This window comes from Oncorhynchus keta, unplaced genomic scaffold, assembly GCF_023373465.1.
Source record: "Oncorhynchus keta strain PuntledgeMale-10-30-2019 unplaced genomic scaffold, Oket_V2 Un_contig_25530_pilon_pilon, whole genome shotgun sequence".
Lineage (NCBI taxonomy): Eukaryota > Metazoa > Chordata > Actinopteri > Salmoniformes > Salmonidae > Oncorhynchus > Oncorhynchus keta.
Window position 1 is genome coordinate 1 of NW_026284493.1, and position 9105 is coordinate 9105.

General features: G+C 44.8%; 1 long non-coding RNA gene across 1 annotated transcript; it reads right to left on the reverse strand.

Moving 5' to 3' along the window:
* Positions 1-220: 220 nt before the first annotated feature.
* Positions 221-1526, reverse strand: LOC127922388 (uncharacterized). The gene is made up of 3 exons (XR_008111150.1): positions 1485-1526; positions 1058-1175; positions 221-310 (listed from the first exon to the last, which is right to left on the reverse strand). It is a non-coding gene; the product is annotated as an uncharacterized LOC127922388 (long non-coding RNA).
* Between the last annotated feature and the right edge of the window lie 7579 nt (positions 1527-9105).

The window sequence follows — 9105 nt, forward strand, 5'->3', positions numbered from 1 at the left end:
CCTGCTGGTTACTAGTCCAACACTCTAACCACTAGGCTACCTGCTGGTTACTAGTCCAACACTCTAACCACTAGGCTACCCTGCTGGTTACTAGTCCAACACTCTAACCACTAGTCTACCTGCTGGTTACTAGTCCAACACTCTAACCACTAGTCTACCTGCTGGTTACTAGTCCAACACTCTAACCACTACCTGCTGGTTATAGTCAACACTCTAACCACTAGGCTACCCTGCTGGTTACTAGTCCAACACTCTAACCACTAGGCTACCCTGCTGGTTACTAGTCCAACACTCTAACCACTAGGCTACCCTGCTGGTTACTAGTCCAACACTCTAACCACTAGGCTACCCTGCTGGTTTGCTAGTCCAACACTCTAACCACTAGGCTACCTGCTGGTTGCTAGTCCAACACTCTAACCACTAGGCTACCTGCTGGTTGCTAGTCCAACACTCTAACCACTAGGCTACCTGCTGGTTACTAGTCCAACACTCTAACCACTAGGCTACCTGCTGGTTACTAGGTCCAACACTCTAACCACTAGGCTGCCCTGCTGGTTACTAGTCCAACACTCTAACCACTAGGCTACCTGCTGGTTACTAGTCCACACTCTAACCACTAGGCTACCCTGCTGGTTACTAGTCCAACACTCTAACCACTAGTCTACCTGCTGGTTACTAGTCCAACACTCTAACCACTAGGCTACCTGCTGGTTACTAGTACAACACTCTAACCACTAGGCTACCTGCTGGTTACTAGTACAACACTCTAACCACTAGGCTACCTGCTGGTTACTAGTACAACACTCTAACCACTAGGCAACCTTCCGGTTACCAGTACAACACTCTAACCACTAGGCTACCTGCTGGTTACTAGTACAACACTCTAACCACTAGGCTACCTGCTGGTTACCAGTACAACACTCTAACCACTAGGCAACCCTGCTGGTTACTAGTCCAACACTCTAACCACTAGGCTACCTGCTGGTTACTAGTCCAACACTCTAACCACTAGGCTACCCTGCTGGTTACTAGTCCAACACTCTAACCACTAGGCTACCTGCTGGTTACTAGTCCAACACTCTAACCACTAGGCTACCCTGCTGGTTACTAGTCCAACACTCTAACCACTAGGCTACCTGCTGGTTACTAGTCCAACACTCTAACCACTAGACTACCTGCCACCTCTACACTCTAACCACTAGGCTACCCTGCTGGTTACTAGTCCAACACTCTAACCACTAGGCTACCCTGCTGGTTACTAGTCCAACACTCTAACCACTAGGCTACCCTGCTGGTTACTAGTCCAACACTCTAACCACTAGGCTACCTGCTGGTTACTAGTCCAACACTCTAACCACTAGGCTACCCTGCTGGTTACTAGTCCAACACTCTAACCACTAGGCTACCTGCTGGTTACTAGTCCAACACTCTAACCACTAGGCTACCCTGCTGGTTACTAGTCCAACACTCAACCACTAGGCTACCTGCTGGTTACTAGTCCAACACTCTAACCACTAGACTACCTGCCACCTCTACACTCTAACCACTAGGCTACCCTGCTGGTTACTAGTCCAACACTCTAACCACTAGACTACCTGCCACCTCTACACTCTAACCACTAGGCTACCTGCCACCTCTACACTCTAACCACTAGACTACCCTGCTGCCCCGCCTTCTCTGAGGATTCTCCACTTCAGTCAAAACATGTTAGAATCACCCTTGGATCCGAATACAGCTTCTAAATATTTCTGGGAAAGTCTCAAAGACCTTTGTACACCTGGATTTACAATATTCTTCTTTTAAAAATTCAACAAGCTCCGTGAAGGCCACTCCAGCTCTATATGTTTCCCTATTCTAGCATTGACCACTGTTATTTTCATATTATTTACATTTCCTTAATGCATAAAACTTTTCAGTATTCCTCTCCATCCCCACCACTCACACAACCACAGAAACACACACACACACAGTCTTGTATTTGTAACCAAGTTAGGACCCAGTGCAGTAATATCTAAGAAGTAATCTAGAAATTCAACAACAACCATTCCACGACAACTACCTAATACACACAAATCAAGTAAAGGGAAAATATAGTATATATACATATAGAATATAACATACCGTATATAAAGACACATGGTTAGAAGATGTTATTGCGATTGTGGCAAATTCTTATTTTCCACCATAATTTGCAAATAAATTCATTAAAAATCCTACAATGTGATTTTCTGGATTTTTCTTTCTCATTTTGTCTTTCATAGTTAAAATGTACCTATGATGAAAATTACAGGCCTCTCTCATATTTTTAAGTGGGAGAACTTGCACAATTGGTGGCTGACTAAATACTTTTTTGCCCCACTGTATATACACGGGACAAGACGAGGACAAAGGACGTCTGACTGCTTCGCAATCTTGGAATCCTTGAAGAAGCTATAGAAATAGAATATAAACGCAATAGAAGCATTGTTTCTTGTATTATTGTCTCTTGTGTCTTTAGAGGACTGTTTCACTTTGATGTTCTTTTTCTGTTTCACTTTGATGTCCTTTTTCTGTTAACTAGATATTCTATGTTATTCTTTGTTAGCTAGCTAGCTTCTCCCAGGAGAGTCCCTAGCAACTGCTTAGCAATTGCTAAACAATTCAGCTAGCTAGGATAACTGTACAATTTTATGAAAAACAGATACTTTTTCCAAAGCCTATCTTCTTTGTTTGTTGCTTGTTTTGTCTCCAATTCAGACTTGCAGTTTTCTTTTGCTTTTTTCCAATGTAAACCATGTCAATTTCAATATTCGTAGGAGCTCATTTTTCAGCAGCTGCTGCTCAATTTGGAGTCCGGAATAATAAAATGTAATATCATGTGAGATGAAAAGGGACGAACTAAAGGGTGTGCGATGTGTAGGCCCACTCAGTGGACATTCTGAACCTTGTTTGAAGTCACTAGGTCACATGGCCAAGGAGCTATGGAAATTTGAACGTAAAAAAAGGTTGTACTTTGTTTACGCTCCCTAACTAATTCAACTAGGAATACAAAATGATGCTCACATTTCCACACAAAACAAAGTGAAAGACAACAGGCCAGAATATGTATGACTTGTGGACCCCTCTTGCTGATGATATCAATCCAATGCATTAAATAAACTCCACTGTTGACAAGGGCAGAACATATGAAACTATTGCTTATATATTCAACAAGTTGTGTTGAGAGATGACTGACCGCTTCCTTTTAATCATGAATCCTTGATACAAAACAATGTAACACGGTGGGGGCACTGTCTGCAACACTGTTTCTACACTCTCTTGACATGCACAGCCACCCATGGGTGTAACAGTGTTTAAATGTGTTGGATATTGCATCATTAGAACGACAATAACCAGGTTTCCATGCAACCTCTTTATTAGAGTAGAGTAAATATTGGATAACATTTTTTTGTGACAGGCATGATTTCAACAGGACATTTATTCAAATGTTGACAAAACAAAGTATATGTGTGTGTCGGTCAAATTAATTATGAAAGAAATGTCGGTGGAAACACCTTTAATAGCAAATATTGATATAATAACTATCATATTGAAGTAAACTTGAAGTCACGTGATGATTCCTTGTGTGGTCCTCCCACTGCGACTCAGGAAAGCATGTAGTTTATTAGGCTACAGATTAAATAAGTTATGTTAACTTGAAAGTGCACGGTGATGAGCTTGATGCTTATTCTGGTGCTTGGCTACTACTTGACACAACATTTGTTGTGACAAAACCATCAATAGAGTTGAAAATGCAACGGAAACCCATTTACATGAAAACTATTTTTGTAATTTAACCGCAGAAATAATTTTTATGTCTAGTACATCATCACAGCCTTTTATCTGCAACAAGTCAATTTGAGGGAAACAGATCCCTGTTGGGAAAATGCACATATTGTTTTTATGCACATTTTTATATATTCACATGAAAATCTGTCACCAATTGGATGGAAATCCAGCTGCTTTTATTGTAGTCATTAAAAATGGTCCATAATCAATCAAAAGCAGAATTTTTTATTTTACTAGGCAAGTCAGTTAAAAACAAATTCTTATTCACATTGACAGTCTACACTGGCCAAACTCGGACGACACTGGGCCAATGGTGTTCTGCCGGATTCAGTCTGGATTCGAACCAAGTTGTCTGTTGTGACACCTCTAGCACTAAAATGCAGTGTCTTAGACCACTGTGCCAATTGGGAGCCCCAAGTGTGTGATCTGTTGTATTTTGAGTTTTGATATTTCGCAGGCATGTTAAGTAGTATAGACATAGCTCATCCAAGGGCAATGAGTAAATGTTATCCTAATGGTGATGCTGTGGGGCCATAGGGCTTCAACCCCACCAAGGCTGCATGCAACTATGTCTTTGTTTTCTTGTTTTATTCTTGTCAGTTTGAGTGTGATTCCATGGCCAGAGGAGGGAGTAGTTTTACACCCATACTCATCATTTATATCCATAAATGAAGGTCTATATGAGGTAAGTGAATTCACATGAAGGTTAGTCATTGCCAGGTAACATCATTATTATAATACTGGTAATCCCACAGAGTAACTTGTTCAGTTCTAATAACAAACCTGGCTGGGAAGTCATCCAATGAACACAACCACAGACATATTTCTAAATCAAGGACATATCATTTCTCTCTATCCACGACATTCTGTGCAAATCAAACTCACATCTTTAAGCGCTTTCCCAAAACCCACTATACATTTGAACACTGGCATATGTTATTAACCACAGATGTACTGTGAAGGTAAATACAATGAACTGTAAATGTTGTGGTTCTGTTGTAACACGTTTAATAAGAAAATATAACGTTTAATCTTGTGAAGGATCAAATGTGGTATTTTCTTTCTTTCACAATACTTGGCTCTTGTAACTGCTTTGGATTACGTTGTGTGATTAGTACTGTCAAGAGCCTGAGTTGAGTCTTTCTAAGTACTGACTCCACTGGTGTTGTTCTCTTCTGGCAGTGTGACTATCAGACTGGGCATTGCTCTCCTGTAGGGGAGAGAAGAGAGGAGTGGAGAAGAATGGAGAGAACAGAGAGAACAGTGATAATAGAAAGGAGGTAAAGAAGAAGATAAGGGCAGCAAAAAGATGTGAGGCAAAAGAATAGTTGAAGAGAGTAGTGGTGAAGAGAGTAGAGGTTTGTGAAGAGAGGAGAGGTATGTGAAGAGAGGAGAGGTGAAGAGAGTAGAGGTACGTGAAGAGAGGAGAGGTGAAGAGAGTAGAGGTACGTGAAGAGAGGAGAGGTACGTGAAGAGAGGAGAGGTGAAGATAGTAGAGGTACGTGAAGAGAGGAGAGGTGAAGAGAGTAGAGGTACGTGAAGAGAGGAGAGATGAAGAGAGTAGAGGTGAAGAGAGTAGAGGTTTGTGAAGAGAGGAGAGGTGAAGAGAGTAGAGGTACGTGAAGAGAGGAGAGATGAAGAGAGTAGAGGTGAAGAGAGTAGAGGTTTGTGAAGAGAGGAGAGATGAAGAGAGTAGAGGTGAAGAGAGGAGAGGTACGTGAAGAGAGGAGAGGTGGAGAGAGAGGTACGTGAAGAGAGAGGTACGTGAAGAGAGGAGAGGTGAAGACGTGAGAGTAGAGAGGTACGTGAAGAGAGAGAGGTGAAGAGAGTAGAGGTACGTGAAGAGGGAAGAGAGGAGAGGTGAAGAGAGGTGAAGAGAGAGGTACGTGAAGAAGAGAGAGAGAGGTGCGTGAAGAGGGAGAGGTACGTGAAGAGAGGAGGTGAAGAGAGTAGAGGTACGTGAGAGGTGAAGAGGTAGAGGCACGTGAAGAAGAGAGATGAAGAGGTAGACGTGAAGAGAGTAGAGGTACATGAAGAGAGGAGAGGTGAAGAGAGTAGAGGTACGTGAAGAGAGGAGAGGTACGTGAAGAGAGGAGAGGTGAAGAGAGTAGAGGTACGTGAAAGAGAGATGAAGAGAGTAGAGGTGAAGAGAGGAGAGTAACGTGAAGAGAGTAGAGGTACGTGAAGAGAGGAGAGGTGAAGAGAGGAGAGGTGAAGAGAGTAGAGGTACGTGAAGAGAGGAGAGGTGAAGAGAGTAGAGGCACGTGAAGAGAGGTACGTGAAGAGAGGTGAAGAGAGTAGAGGCACGTGAAGAGAGAGTAGAGGTACGTGAAGAGAGAGAGAAGAGAGTAGAGGTACGTGAAGAGAGGAGAGGTGAAGAGAGTAGAGGTACGTGAAGAGAGGGTGAAGAGAGGTGAAGAGAGAGAGGTGAAGAGAGTAGAGGCGTGAAGAGAGGAGAGATGAAGAGGAGAGGTGAAGAGAGTAGAGGTACGTGAAAGAGAGGAGAGGTGAAGAAGAGAGGTACGTGAAGAGAGGTACGTGAAGAGAGAGAGGTGGGAGAGGTACGTGAAGAGAGTGAAGAGGAGAGGTGAAGAGAGGAGAGATACGTGAGAGGTGAAGAGAGTAGAGGCACGTGAAGAGGAGGAGAGGTGAAGAGAGTAGAGGTACGTGAAAGAGTACATGAAGAGAGAGGCAAAGAGAGGAGAGGTGAAGAAAGAGAGGTGCGTGATGAGGAGAGGTACGTGAAGAGAGGAGGTGAAGAGAGTAGAGGTATGTGAAGAGAGGTGAAGAGGTAGGGACGTGAAGAGAGGGAGAGGTACGTGAAGAGAGAGTAGAGGAGGCACGTGAGAGAGGAGAGATGAAGAGAGTAGAGGTGAAGAGAGTAGAGTTTGTGAAGAGAGGAGAGGTGAACGTGGCAAGATAGAAACGTGAAGAGAGGAGAGGTACGTGAGAGAGAGGAGAGGCAACGTGAAGAGAGAGAGAGGTGAAGAGAGTAGAGGTACGTGAAGAAGAGGGTGAAGGTAGAGAATACGTGAAAGGAGAGGTGAAGAGAGAGTACGTGAAGAGAGGAGAGGTGCGTGAAGAAGGAGAAGGAGAGTAGGAGGCATTGAAAAGAGAGGAGAGGTGAAGGGAGTAGAGGTACGTGAAGAGAGGAGATGAAGAGAGGAGAGGTGAAGAGAGTAGAGGTACGTGAAAGAGAGAAGAGAGGAGGGTGGAAGTAGAGGTACGTGAAGAGAGAGGAGGTACGTGAGAGGAGAGAGAGAGAGAGAGGTGAAGAGAGTAGAGGTACGTGAAGAGAGTGAGAGGTACGTGAAGAGAGGAGAGGTGAAGAGAGTAGAGGTACGTGAAGAGGTGAAGATGAAGAGAGGATGTGAAGAGAGTACGTGAAGAGAGGTGAGAGGTGAATAGTAGAGGTACGTGAAGAAGAGAGGAAGAGGCACGTGAAGAGAGGTAGAGGTGAAGAGAGTAAGAGGCGTGAAGAGAGTAGAGGTACGTGAAGAGAGGTATGTGAAGAGAGGAGAGGTGAAGAGAGTAGAGGTACGTGGAAGAGGAGAGGTGAAGAGAGTAGAGGCACGTGAAGAGAGGAGAGGTGAAGAGAGTAGAGGTACGTGAAGAGAGGAGAGATGAAGAGAGTAGAGGTGAAGAGAGTAGAGGTACGTGAAGAGAGTAGAGGTACGTAAAGAGAGGAGAGATGAAAGAGGAGAGGTGAAGAGAGTAGAAGAGAGAGGGAGAGGTGAAGAGAGTAGAGAGGTACGTGAAGAGAGGAGAGGTGAAGAGAGGTGGAGAGAGTAGACGTGAAGAGGAGAGGTACGTGAAGGAGGAGCAGAGAGAGCAGAGGCACATTGAAGAAGAGAGGTACGTAGAGAGAGGTACGTGAAAGAGGAGGTGAAGAGAGTAGAGGTAACGTGAAGAGAGGACGTGAAGAGGTATAGCGTGAAGAGAGGAGAGAGGTACGTGAAGAGAGGAGAGGTGAAGAGGTAGAGGTACGTGAAGAGAGGAGGTGAAGAGAGTAGAGGTATGTGAAGAGAGGAGAGGCACGTGAAGAGAGGAGAGGCACGTGAAGAGAGGAGAGGTGAGAGAGTAGAGGTACATGAAGAGAGTGCGAGGTGAAGAGAGGAGAGTACGTGAAGAGAGAGAGGTGCGTGAAGAAGAGAGCACGTGAAGGACGTGAAGAGAGTAGAGGTGAAGAAGAGAGGAGAGGTGAAGAGAGTAGAGGTACGTGAAGAGAGGGAGGTGAAAAGAGAGGACATGAAGAGAGGAGAGGTACGTGAAGAGAGGAGAGGTGAAGAGAGTGAAGAAGAGGTACGTGAAGAGAGGAGGTGAAGAGGTGAAGAGAGTAGGAGATACGTGAAGAGAGGAGAGGTGAAGATAGAGAGGAGTAGAGGTACGTGAAGAGAGGAGAGGTGAAGAGAGGAGTACGTGAAGGGAGTAGAGGTAAGAGAGTAGAGGTAAAGAGAGGAGACGTGAAGAGAGTAGAGGTGCGTGAAGAGAGGAGAGGCGTGAAGGAGTAGAGAGGCACATTGAAGAGAGGAGAGTGAAGAGAGTAGAGGCACGTGAAGAGAGGAGAGGTGAAGATAGTAGAGGTACGTGAAGAGAGGAGAGGTGCTGAAGAGAGGAGAGATGAAGAGAGAGTAGAGGTGAAGAGAGTAGAGGTTTGAAGAGAGGAGAGGTGAAGAGAGTAGAGGTACGTGAAAGAGGAGAGGTACGTGAAGGAGAGGTACGTGAAGAGAGGAGAGGTGAAGAGAGTAGAGGTACGTGAAGAGAGGAGAGGTGAAGAGAGTAGAGGTACGTGAAGAGAGGAGAGGTGCGTGAAAGAGAGAGAGAGGTACGTAGAGGAAGAGAGGAGAGGTGAAGAGAGTAGAGGTACGTGAAGAAGAGAGGTACGTGAAGAGAGGAGAGGTGGAGAGAGTAGAGGTACGTGAAGAGAGGAGAGATGAAGAGAGGAGAGAGGTGAAGAGAGGAGGTACGTGAAAGTAGAGGTACGTGAAGAGAGGAGAAGGTAATGAAGAGAGGAGAGTGAAGAGAGTAGAGGTACGTGAAGAGAGGAGAGGCGTGAAGAGAGTGAGAGGTGAAGAGAGTAGAGGCACGTGAAGAGAGGAGAGATGAAGAGAGTAGAGGTGAAGAGAGTAGAGGTACGTGAAGAGAGTAGAGGCACGTGAGAGAGGAGAGGCCACGTGAAGAGGAGAGGTGAAGAGAGTAGAGGTACGTGAAGAGAGAGGAAACGTGAAGAGAGGAGGTGAAGAGAGTAGAGGTAAGTGAAAGAGAGGTGAAGAGAGTAGAGGTACGTGAAGAGTAGAG